General features: G+C 32.5%; 2 pseudogenes; both read left to right on the top strand.

Annotated features, from left to right (window-relative positions):
* Positions 1-234: 234 nt before the first annotated feature.
* Positions 235-1,165, top strand: LOC141421590 (olfactory receptor 10AG1-like; annotated as a pseudogene).
* A 9,171-nt stretch (positions 1,166-10,336) lies between these two features.
* On the top strand, positions 10,337-11,274 carry LOC109677881 (olfactory receptor 5D18-like; annotated as a pseudogene).
* The last annotated feature ends 2,504 nt before the right edge of the window (positions 11,275-13,778 follow it).

Below are 13,778 nucleotides of genomic sequence, written 5' to 3'. Positions count from 1 at the left end.
TCAACTATACAAGGTTTCATTCTCTTAGAAGAATGAAACTGACAAAAATTCGCATGAGTACTTATTAATAATGAAAAATACATGTAATTATAATTTAAGAATAACTGTAATGTAGTATATATTATTCTGGGAATGGGAAAAAGAAGAATGTGAACATTCCTTGGATTACATGGAGAAAAACAAATATTTAACACAGTTAAGTGATTTGTACTTCTGGTTAAATCGTTCCCACAGATGAAATATGAACAGATAAATGCAGAAGACAATGTTTTCACAGTGAAGCAATTTGTCCTGCTGGGATTCTCTGACTTTCCATACCTCCATTTGGGGTATTCTCTATTGTGTATATAATTATCCTAATTGGAAACAGCCTCATAGTCATAATAAGACTTGACCCTACACTACAGAAACCCATGTATTTTTTCCTGGCAAATTTTTCTTCCCTAGAAATCTGTTATGTATCAGTCACTCTCCCAAGAATTCTGTTCAGTATTTGCACTCAGAATAGGAGCATTTCTCTGCTGGACTGTGCTATTCAAATGTGCTTCTTCCTTGTACTGGGAGCCACTGAGTGTTTCCTCCTGGCTGTGATGTCCTATGACCGCTACATGGCCATCTGCAACCCTCTGCACTATGCTTTAGTCATGAACCCAAAAAAATGCATCCAGCTGGCTGCTGGCTCCTTGATCAGTGGAATGCCAATCCAAATAGGGCAGACCTCTCAAATATTCTCTCTGCTTTCTGTAATTCAAACCAAACTGACCACTTCTTCTGTGACATACCCCTGGTTATCAAACTAGCCTGTGGGGACACTTCTGTGCATGAGCTTTCTGTGTTTATAGTATCTATGTCGTTTGCTGCAATTCCTTTTATGTTGGTACTTGCTTCTTACAGCAAAATCATTTCCACCATTCTGAGGCTGCCAACAGCCACAGGGCGTGGTAAAGCATTCTCTACATGTTCTTCCCACCTCCTGGTTGTGGTTTTATTTTATGGATCAGCAACCATTACCTATTTAAGACCAAAATCCAATCATTCTGCAGGAATTGACAGACTGTTCTCTCTTTTCTACACAATCGTGACTCCCATGTTCAATCCAGTGATACATAGTTTTAGGAACAAGGATGTGATTGCAGCATTGAGAAAATTATTATTTAAAACATAATACCATGTTTTCAATTGGAATTGTTTTATCTTTTCATCTTGTAGTTACCATAGCAACATTTCATCTGTATACATTTTCACTTTGAGGAAGCAATTATTTTCATTGCTTAATGCACTTTGTTACATTTAAATATTAGCCTGAAATTTTACCTGGAAAGCATGTGGATGCTTCTATAATCAAAGAGGAAGTAAGTATGCTTAGAATTGTTTTCATAATAATTCCCCGTGATAGCCCATGGTATAACACGACATTCCTATATGGTTCTAATTGTTACATTTTACACAGATTTCTTCCTCCTTTGGTGTTGTGAAACCAAATTAGTTTACTTTTAAATATTTCGTCTCTATCTTAATTTCATTCCAAACAGCTATTTGTACGCATCCTCCTATTCATAAAAACTCTGAGTCAAATCGAAGGAAGGTGTTTGAAGTTGTTTCAGGATTGCCTGAAGTCCACACAACTGCATTGCATTCATTAATATAATTTGTTAAATTTTTCTAAAGCATTTAAAATTGCAAAATCTTTTTAGTGGCATTATCATGGAAAATGAGCATCCATCAAAAGAATCACAAATGTCCACATATATATTACAAAGTTCTCAAATCAGCAACTCATTTTGACTTGTACTGAGTTACATTTTCATTCCTCTAAAAATTATTCCATTCTCCAGCTTCGGGTGAAAGAGTACACTTGTATCCAAGGTGATGTTCTTCATCAACCCACTTGCTTCCTCCAACATGTAAAATAATGTATAATATTTATTTATGCATGTATGTGTATTTCTGTATCTTATTCATTAAAATAAATATTTATATATCCTTTATCAATTATTCATATTTTTTCTGAACTTGGCATATGTTGTATGAGAAAGACTGTGCTAATGATTATTTGAAAAATAAATATGATAATTATAGTGGAAAAGCTTGTGTTAATGGTATTATATGAAATTTTGTGAAACATGAATAACAATAATACCATTTCATGAATATACTGCTGTTCCAGGATACACGTAACTGAATTTTCATTTTATCTTAAGTAGATTGTTGAGTAGTTAAATACCTCTTAACTACTTTTACATGGGATCTAATCTCATATGGAGCATTAGTGAATAATTTATGTTAGTTGGAGTTCCATCAAATGAACACTATAAAAAAGTCATTGCATTTCATTGAAATACTGTAACAGACAAGATAAGTGTCACCCAGAGATGCCCACCTCCTAATTTCAGAAAACATTAACTACATCAACTTATTTGAGAAAGGGTACTTTGGCATTATGATTATGATTTTAAAACTTGGGATAGGAAGATTATTCAGGTGGCTTGTCTTATCACTTCAACCATTAAAAGAGACAGCAAGAAATAAGGGTGGGTTGGAACAGCAATAAAAGCCAGCAAACAAGCACAGGAAATACTCAGCTGGCTTAGTAAGATTTATATTGTCAACTTGCCTTTATAGTGTGTGCTCAGATATTTTGTCAAACATTATTATGGTTGCTCGTGTGTGGATGGTCAGAAGAAAATATTCAAGTTAACAAACTGAGAAGCACACCTCAGACCCTAGTATAGGAAGGCTTTGAGAGCCTTATCCAGTCAGTTCAAGGTCTCTATAGAATGTATCTAAACCTCCACTGAATGCTTGAGGAGCTGGCTGACTGAATCCCTGAAAATCAGAACCGTAGTTTTGTTTTTAACTTTTCATCTGCACTGAGGCATGAACATGTGTTGAGTCTCAAGCCTGTTGAAATTTGAACACAAATACACCTTCAGTTATTTCGGTTCTGTGGCCTTGGACATTCTGTTGGGGTGAAACAGTTTGCTCTCCTTGATCCCAGCTACCTATGAACACTAAGGAATACACGGTTTTCCAGCCTCCATTATCACATTGACAATGACTACGAATAGATCTTATTTATGAAATTAATATGATAGTATTATATGCAATTCATAATATATATAATATCTGTATTCCATATATGTTTGCATATTGTGTATAGTATATTTCAGGAAGTTGAGTTAATGATGAGAACTTGTATTACTAATGGGCAAGACTGTGCCATTATCAGAAAGATCTTTGGTATAAAATGATTTTGAATAAATCTTTCAGTCTTTTCTAAGAGCACCAAGTTCCGTAGGAAAATTCACTGAGCTCATCCTTCAATTATTCCAAAATATCGTTGATGAAGATGAGTCTTACTTTTGATCTTCCATGTGAATCTTGAAATAATTGAAATATCAAGAGTTACAATTTTAATTATTTTAACTATTTTCTTTTTAATTTTTATATTTACTTACATGTGTATACATTCTTTGAGCCACCTCTCACACCCTGTCCTGTTTCTGGGCAGAACCTGTCCTCCCCTCTTGTTCTCAGATTTTGTTGAAGAGTAAACATGAGAGATAATAAGAAAGACATTGCATTTTTGCTAGTTTGAGATAAAGACAGCTGTACAGAGAGATTCCTAGTGTTTCTTCCATGAACTATTTTCCAAGAACCTCCAGAATGAAGGGTTTCACTATAGTATTCCAAGTTATCATATAGAGAACCCCATTAAAAAAGAAATCAAAAAATGCTTACTCAAATGAACATTAGCAATATTTCTATTATAACTATTAATGGGTTTTTAGACAAAAAATACATTGACAATAACCCTGTTGAGTATTAGCTAGGTGTCCTTTAAAACCAGCATGACTAAAGTCCTTCCATTTCCCTAATGATATTGAACGTTTTTATGTATTTATTGGCCATTTGTATTAAATACTTGAAGACATTTCTTCAGTTCTTTGCTCAATTACTCATTTACTGATGGACCATTTATTCTTTTGCTATGTTATTTTCGAGTTATTTTTATAGTCTAAATATCATTCCCTGGCTGAGGAATAGCTGGTAAAGATTTTCTCCCAAATGGAGGTCATAATATTAATCAAAATAATTAAGACAGAAGGACAAGTATCACAGGTTTTCTATCATTGGTGAATTCTAAAAGAATTATGAAATTAGAGAAACTAGAGCCATTATATAAAATGCTTAACAGTCCAAAATAAAATTGGGAAGGGGATCAGTGTGTGTGTGGAAGAGGATATGTGTCAGTAGTAGGAGGGATAAACACTCTCAAATACCTTATATACATGCATGAAAATGTCACAATGAAACCCACTATTTTCTACAATTAATGTACTGCAGAAAGTCCTTGAATTGTCAGCAATACCATTAAAATGCATTTGAAAATCCTGAATGTGTGTAAAATTACGAACATGGCCAAGTACAAAACAGCTCTTCTCTTTCCATGTAGCTTGTGTCATTATTAGCTGGGCTTTCGTGGTACAATATATTAGTTTGTGTGTATCTGCAAGTGAAACACACTAATTTACATGCAAATCTGTGGTAAAGCACATTTACCAGTCAGCATTGAATCCACAAGGTAATCTGTTTCATTTATTTCTTAGTAGATTAATATCTGCAAAATTTATTTTCATTGTGATATTTTCATACATTCTTTATGTAATATATTTGGATCATTTTTACCCTCTGTAGTACTCTTTAATTCTTATCCTTCCTCCTGAACATTTTATATTTATAATTTCAATGAGTTTCACTATTCTCTTTTCATACATTCATGTAACATACTTTGACATATTCTCTTACATCATCCTCTCATTTCACCCTCCTTACTCTGACTGGCTTTCCTCCACCTCCAAATTGTCCCTTTTAACATTCATATCATTTTAGAATTTTTTTAAGTCTAGAGTACACATTTGAGAACAAACATGTGACATTAGTCTGTCTGAGTCTGGCCTATTTCTAGTAACATGATCATCTTCAGTTCCATCTGTTTTCCTGCATAAAATGTAATTTCATTTTTGATAGCTGAACAATATTCCATTTTCTTTATCCAAATGTTTTATCCATTCATCATTTAGTGAGTATGCAGAGTGATTCAGAATTAAAAGACACTATAGATCAAATGTACTTAACAGACATCTAAAGAATATTCTACCCATCAGTCACAGAATACACATTCTTCTTAGCACCCCAAAGAACTTTCTTCAATACAGACAGTATTCAGGACATAAAACAAGTCTACAAAATACAATAGAATTGAAATAATTTCCTGTATATTGTCAGACCACATCAGAATAAACCTAGAAATCAACCATCAAGGGAAATGACAGACAAGTTCAAACATGTGGACATGGAGCAATTCCCATTTGAATGACCAGTGGGTCATTGAAGAAATGTGGTGAGTAGTAAAAACATTCCTAGATTCAAACAGAAATGAAAAATCAGTCATTCTTCATGATCAAAACACTAAAGACGGATTTTATCCAAACATAAGAAATACATATGATAAACATATCATGCATTATACCAAACACAGAAAACCTAAAAGGATTCCCTTTAATGTCAGGAGCAAGACAAGCATATCCACTCCTTCCACTCAGTATAGTAACTGAATTCTTATCAACAGCAATAGAGCATGACAAAGAACTGAAAGGGATATAAATAGGGAAGGAAAAAGTCAAATTATCCCTATTTACAGATGATATAACACTATACTTAAATGACCCTGAAGACTCCATACACAAACACACACACACACACACAAAACCCTCTTGGCTCTGATAAAAAAAAGTTTCAGTCAAATGTCAAGATCAAAAATCAACATACAAAATCAGTATATTTTCTATATACCAATAACAAACAGAGATGTCAGAGCACATCATTATTAATGAAAAAGCTTCAGTTACCACAAAGATAAAAAAGAAAATGTATTGTGCTAATCATTTTGAAAAGGAAACAGTTTTGTCTTTTACAACTTGATTCACCAGCATATTAAGAGCAAGGTTTGCACATCAGAAAACAAAAAAGAGATGTGACCGTGGAAAAAGTACATGGGGAAGTGCAATTTGGGGTTTCTTTTAATTATGAGAGTCGTCCCAATATTCACTACCACAGTGACATTGTAGATGGTCAGGAAAATCAAGAAAGTGGGGCTTGGAGCTTAGAGAAGTGTGAGAAGCCCAAGGCATTGAACAGTACCTGTTTCTACCTGACAGTACCAGGGTTTCACTTTGTCAGAATATGAAAGTTAGTCCTGAAAATGAATACAATAAGGAAAGTTAGGACATCATAACTTTGGTTCATTTCCCTCACAGAGCACAGTAGATTAAATAAAACTTCACTTTCAGGAACTTGATGTATATGATATGAGATAATTGTCTAAAATCTTAAAGTACTATAACTTTTAATTTTTTTAATGAAAAATACAATTACTGAGTTAACTTTTAAATTCTCAAATACAATTTTTTATTGTTATACCGGGTGAAGGTACATTGTGGCATTTACAAAAATTCTTATAATGTGTCAAATATATAAAACTTGAATTTACCCCCTGCACCATTCTCCTTTATCCCCTTCTCCCCCCATTTCTGGAAAAGTTTCAACAGTTCTCATTTTTCCATTTACATACATGTGTACACAATATTTGCACCATATTCACCCTTCCATCTCCTTCCCTCTCCCACTGGTACCAAGCCCAGGCAGGACCTGTTCTGCCCTCTTGTTCTCCTATTTTGTAAGAGAAAAACAAAATGACACTTTTGTATGTTTAAGATAGCTATACAGGGAGTTTCCTCGTGATGCTCCCATGTATATATGTATTATGGCCCAATTTGGTTCATCTCCTCTATTTTTCTTTTTTCTACCTTAGTCCCTTTCTTGTGGTAGTTTTAACCAGTTTAATTAATATTGAAAAATAGGAAACTATGACTAATGTATTTATTTTTAAATTATTTGCCAAAATTCTTTCAGCTCTCATCAAAGAGTAGAAGTTGCAAAATGATTAGTCAAACTTATACAATAACTGATTATCTCAGTCCTGTAATCAGTAATGTCCAAAATTTCCAAACTACATTTTTTATCATGATATTCTGCCTTTATTCTTAATTCCTGGATACCCCACTCAAGAGTATCTAACTATAGTAAAGCCTTGACTACATTTCTCACTCTTTCTCTCTCTCTCGCTCTCTCTCTTTCTTTCTCTCTCCCTCTACCTATATATCTCTTATCTCTTCCTTCCAGACATCTAGTATATTTTTTCTGTCCAAATTTTCATTGTGAAGGAGAGGCACTTTTAACTGCTGTCTGTACTAATAAATCTGATTCCAAATATATCATAATTACTTTTTTCAGAGTTTATTCATATCACCATAGGCTGTTCTAAGTATTAATTTAGCACATTGTCATGCAGATGATAAAATTCAAACAGATAATGAAGATATTCTAGTTTACTTCTTTATTCTAGTGTTGCCCAAAAAGTCAGAGAAGCTTAAAATTGCATGTTAGATAAATACCAATCCACATATTTATGTCTATACCTCTTATCCTCACACTTCTAACCATATTTCCTTTCCTCTAACCTTGACCCTGATTCATGCTGTGGAATGTACTAACATGTGTCCTTTATTAATGATCATACTTTCAATAACCAAACTAGGAAATCTAAATTATTAGAAATAATACAATGGCAATATATGTGCTACAGAGAGATTCTAAAAGGTAGCATTAAGGGAAACACTATAGAATAGAATTTAGGGAAATTTCCTAACCAGGAAGAAACAAACTATAGTGAAGTCTATAACAGAAACTTCCTGTTCCTAAGATAGTTTTTCTATTTGTCTGTCTTTCTGCCTTGGTCTCTCTTTATCTCACTCCTTTTTTCCCTTTGCCTGTATTAATCTCTAAATACCTCTTTTGTTTTTCTTCATAACACTAAGATATTCAATATGTCTATATATTACTTGTGAGGGAAAAGAGTGAACATTTTATGATATACAGCATTGTGAAATATTTCCTAAGAAAATAGCAATAAAAAAAGAATTGTTATATTCCTCTCATTGTTACCTACCCCAAACCTCTCAGATCCTACCTTACCAGGAGTATTTTTCTGTTTTTTTTCTGTTAAAACTGTCTCTGGTCATGCAACCTAGCAAATCATTTTCAAATAGTCTGTCATTAAACTTGCTAAAATATATGCAAAACTAAGAAATTCTATGGCCCTCTATGTTCTAATATTCATAAATTTGAGTTTAAGAGCAACTTTGAAAGAAAATTCATCAGGAAGTCAGAAATTCTATTAATCATATTTTATAATAACATATACTGTTAACCTAACTCATTTAAAATGAATATTAAAGTAAGTTTTATGTTAATATAATGGGTCTTGTGATCCAAATGTTGTTAGTGAGTTGTTTGTATAAGGTTATATAACTTTGCATTTTTCCCTCAAAATTCCTTGCAATTTTGCTTCCTGTTTTATGGTCTTAATAAAAACTTGTTAACTTTTATTTTTTTCATTAGTTTATCTTATGTCAATGTGTTTCATACATTATTCTGTTCCATATCATGTGCTTCCAAAAACTTGTAGAACCCAAACAATAGATATTACCCAAATGTTTAGTGCTTTTCTCTTCCTGTTTTGCCTGATACCGTTGCTTAGGAGAACAACCATATGAATGGCAATCCCACTATAAGATTATGTATGTCTACATATATCTACATATAGATAGATAGATATACAAAAACAAGAAATCAATGTGTAAAGTGACATCTATACTCATTTTTTGCAGCATATTCATAATATTCAAGATATGGAATCAACCTTCATCCATTGATGGATGAGTAGGTAAAGAAATGTGAGATCATGTATATGTGTATATACATATATATATATAAATGGATTGTTATTTAGCTATAAAAAGAATGAAATTGTCATTTTTAGTAATATGAATGGAACTGTAAGAAATTATATTAAGTTAAGTAAGCCTGGAACAGAAAGAAAAATACATTAGGCTATTATCTGTACAGGGAAGAAAAAAATGTGATCCTTTGCTAGTATACAACAGTGGTTACCAGAGTCTAGCTAGTGGAAAGGATTTTGAATGTTTACAACAAAAAGAAAATTCAAATTCAAATATCTGAGGTAATGCACACCAATTATCCTAATCTGGTCATTGTAGGTTCCACAGTCATGTTGAAATGTCACAAATTATATGATAAGAGCATATAATTGCTGTTGGTCAATTAAAATATATTCACATATAATTTTAAATAGTATTGCATGAGAGAAATGTGATAATTTCAATTGCTAATTTTGTGATCTCTAGAGAATGGAGCAGTAGACAGTCTAGGGTTCCAGTGTACAAGATTGTAAGTATCCATGTAAGAATGCCTCCCAGCCAGAAGAGATCCTAACTTTATCATCAGCAGGTTAGTTTCCAGAGTCTAAAGAAAGATCATCATTAACGTCAGAAAACAACTTGGGAGAAAGGTAGCTTACTTCTTCAGAACTAGTGTTATTGTGCAACAACTGATGCAGTGCTAGAAGTGTAGGGATCAGGGCTCTAAACCTGGATGTGTAGAATGTTTTGCAACTTCAGTTCACTAGAAAATACAAAATGTCCCCATCTTCATTTTTCATCGCTAGAATAGGAAGGGAAAGTAAAATAGCTTTATAATATCTCTATGTTTTTATTCCTTTGGGAAATTTGGAAAGACTGTAAAGAAGAAATACCTGAGTTGAAGGCAATCTTGTCTGGAAAAAAATTAAGGTTTAATTTGAAATCAAACTGACTGGGTAAGACAGAGAAACAGATATTAAAGTCCAGAATATAATTAATTATGTAGGAAAATATTGTGCACAGTTTTTGACATTTAATGGCACTGAGTGAATATATAATATAAACATTAATTTGCTTTAGACATTTCTGATTTTTGTTACTGACTACATGGCTGTCATAATCTGGCATAACATTCAGGTAATACTTAATGAACTGATGTTGTAAAATAAGAGCTGAAAATATAAGTGAAGAATTAATTTAAAACAAACATAAATCTACATTCTCATTTTCTTATACCTGAAAGCACTAAAATTAACATATGAAAACTTAAATTTTAGCTCAATAATTGTATTGTTCTTGTGAAAATTTCATGATATTTATATTTTATGACTTTAGACATGCATTTTTTGTGAGATAATAAGTTTCTCACTTCTGAGGGTGATATAAATTTCATCCTCCAAGGTATACAGAGAGACAAAAATCATAGATTCATGTGTTCTCAGATCTTTATTGTCTTTATTTTCAGGGTTTTCGTATTCTGACAATCTGAAACTATGTTGCTGTTAGATACAAATAATAGTGGTGCCAGATTCATCATGCTGGGCTCCTCAGATTACTCAAAACTGTAAGTCCCACTCTTCTTAATTTTTCTGGCCATCTAACAGTATCACTGTGTTGGGGAATATTTTGATGATTGTCACAATCAAAATTAACCCCAAACTGTACACCTTATATACTACTCAGCCACCTCTGCCTTGTGGATTTCTGCTATTTCTCCACCATTGTTCCCAGGATGCTGGTGAATCTAATTGCAAAAGACAGAATTGTTTCCTTTATAGGATGCATTGTACTATACCTTTTCTTTTGTACCTTTGTGGTAACTTAAGCCTTTTTATTAGTAAAAGTATCCTATGACCATGTGGTGGCCATCTGCAACCCTCGGTTCTACACAGTTGTCATGTCCCAGAAGTTCTGTGTCATGCTGGTGCATGTGTCACATGGGGGGAGGTGTGTTCCTTGATTTTGACATGCTCTGCTCTACAGTTATCTTTCCATGGTATCAATGCCATCGATCACTTTTCTGTGAGTTCTCCTCACAGCTCTCCCTCTCTTGCTCTGATACTTTTGTCAAACACTTTCTGTTCATTTTTGCCACATAAAATGCTGTCGGTACACTGCTCATCCTTCTCTTCTCATATGTTGTCGTTTTTGTTACCATCATCAGAATGGTTCACACCTGTCTACCATTACCATCTTACATGGCACCATCCTGTTCTTGTACTGTGTGCCCAACTCCAAAACCTCCAGGCTCATAATGAAGGTGGCTTCTGTGTTTTACACAGTGGTGATTCCCACTTTGAACTCTCTGATCTATAGTCTAAGAAATAAGTATGTCAAGGATATAGTCAGCAAAATATTTGATATTAAAATATATTTTGAGCATCATTATGATGGTGTTTGTCTTTCACATATGAATAAAGCATTTCATTAACTTTGATGTAAAGTAGTAGAGTTAATATTTTATAATAGAATAGTTGTGTATGCTATTTTTAAGACATTAACCTTGACTATCAGCAATATCTCTGATCTTTAACATTTAATCTAAAAATCCAAATAACATACTTTAGTTTAGAATCCGATTGTAAAAATTGGAAGATAATCATGCTGCATACCTTAAGTAATTCTGTTAATATTCTATACCTCTGTCTTATAAGATACCTGAATTTGATTAGGCTTCTAAAACCCATGAATTTGTATTATAAGAGAACAGATATCACTTAAGATATGACATGATTTTTGCCCACAATAATGAAAAATTAATGTTGACATCATGCCAATAAAGTATGTGGTCTTTGCTAAGATGGGAAATAATGACCATAGAATAAGAAAGTTCAATTCCACTATAGAGCTTTTGACATAAACTTTGACTTGAGGAAAGAAATTATATGAACTTGGCCCTGGAAAAGAGAAAGATCTGAATATGTAGAGATACATTTCCGTGAAGAAGGACCTTTATTTGGGGGGAAATCATCATAAATGAAATCAATGATTTTAAGAATGTTATACTGAGTCAAAAATGCAGTGAATATTTTGCTATGATAATGTGATAAAATATTGAATACTTTGTATTTGTGTGTATGTGTTTTGTAATATATACATATTATTTGACACGAATAGCAATCTGAATAAGACTTGGTCTACATCCTTAATACGTTTTTTGAGAACCTCCAGTATGACAGTTTGTAATCAAAGATAAGACACAAAAATTTTTAGAAATGAAACATTTGACTTAATGTGCACCAGTGTAGTCAGTATTTCATGCTATTATTCTATTTATGAAAATATCAGAAATGATAACAATTCTTTAATAACTCCTTTTTTCAGAACTTGGGTATAACCTATGAAACTCTCTCAAGAATAATCTCACTCACTTTAGAAGAGGGTTTGAAGTTGTCTTAAATGTTGAAAGCTGTTGAGGTACAGAGAATCCCTCAAAATGGGATGAAAACTTCACATCACATGGGCAATTAAACTTACCAGATATTACTTCAGTAACTCAGATTTGTTGAAATATCTTGTTCACCATTTTTCTTCTCATTACTCAAGGAGTCCAGATAAAATTTTAAATGAGCATAAATATGGTAGAATAAATAATTTTTTCTATATTTTCTTAAAGGAGTTAGAATACAACTTGAAGAACAATTAAATGAAGGCTGAATAAAATTACTTGCATGTTGAAAATAGTTTGGGCTTATAGTCATTTTTATAGAGTGTATTTTATGTACATTTCATATGATGAATCAATTAAACATTCATTCCAAATAGATTTTAGGTGTTACATATCTGAGGGACTGATTTCTCCATTGTATTGACATATATTTTCTGGGTATTCACAGCTTTATCTGTTACCTCTCATCTATCATGTATCCAACTTCTAATTTTGGGAAATTTTGAAATTATTTATGTTTATTTTAAATAAAATCCATGATTTCTACTCCCAATCATTATAAATTTACTTTTAAAGCTTTATTTACATGTGCAATTTGTATAATGTTTCAGTTATCTGACAAAACCTAACATCATACATTTCAGTAACATAAACGAAGTTATAAAAACAAACATTGACAGAATTAGGTCAAACATTTAAGACCCAAGTCATATTCTACTAAATATTGACATATAATGTTATTTTTATTATTTCATGGTTCATTTGTTATGCTTCATGTCTAACTTTGTTTCTCTTTCTTTTAGTTAGTTTGGATAAGGGTCTGTCAACCTCATTTATCCTTTCAAAGAACTAACATTTTGCTTCATTGATTCAGTACATTTTTCTTTTAGTTTTCAGTTCATTAATTTATACTCTGATATCTGTTACGTCTTTCTTTCTGTTTATTTTGACCTTGGTGTGGTCTTAGTTTTCTAAGATACTGAAGTGCATCTTTGGTTACCACATTTGAGATATTTATGCTTTTTCGATGTAGACACTCATCACTATAAACTTTTTTCTTTAGAATTGCATTTGTTGCATCCCAAATGTTCTGGAAAGTTTTGTTTTTATTTTCATTTCATTACAGAATTTTAAAAATTTCCTCCATGATTTATTCAATGACCTCCTGCTAATTCAAACCTGTATTGTTCAATTCCTACATCTGTGTCTTTCTGTAGATATTCTTTCTCATTTTAGCTAATTATAATCTGAGAAATTATAATAAACCATTTCTTTTTTTGTATGTGTTTTTATTTGCTTTAGGATTTACAATGTAATCTATACTGGAGCAGGTTTCAGGGGCTTTTGAAAAGAGTGTGTATTCTGCAGCTTTGGATGGAACAGTCGATAGATTTCTGCTGTGGATATTTTATCTAAGGTTCATTTTTAATCTGAAGTACCCTTTTTGATTTTTTTTGTTTGGATCCTCTATCTCATGATGAGAGTAGAGCATTGAAGTCAGTCACTACTGTTGCTTCCAGGCTTGTCTTGCCCTTTATGTCCAGCAG

The sequence above is a fragment of the Castor canadensis genome, chromosome 1, assembly GCF_047511655.1.
Source record: "Castor canadensis chromosome 1, mCasCan1.hap1v2, whole genome shotgun sequence".
Classification (NCBI taxonomy): domain Eukaryota; kingdom Metazoa; phylum Chordata; class Mammalia; order Rodentia; family Castoridae; genus Castor; species Castor canadensis.
Note: the sequence above shows the minus strand (reverse complement) of the source record. Positions and strands in the feature narration are given on the sequence as shown.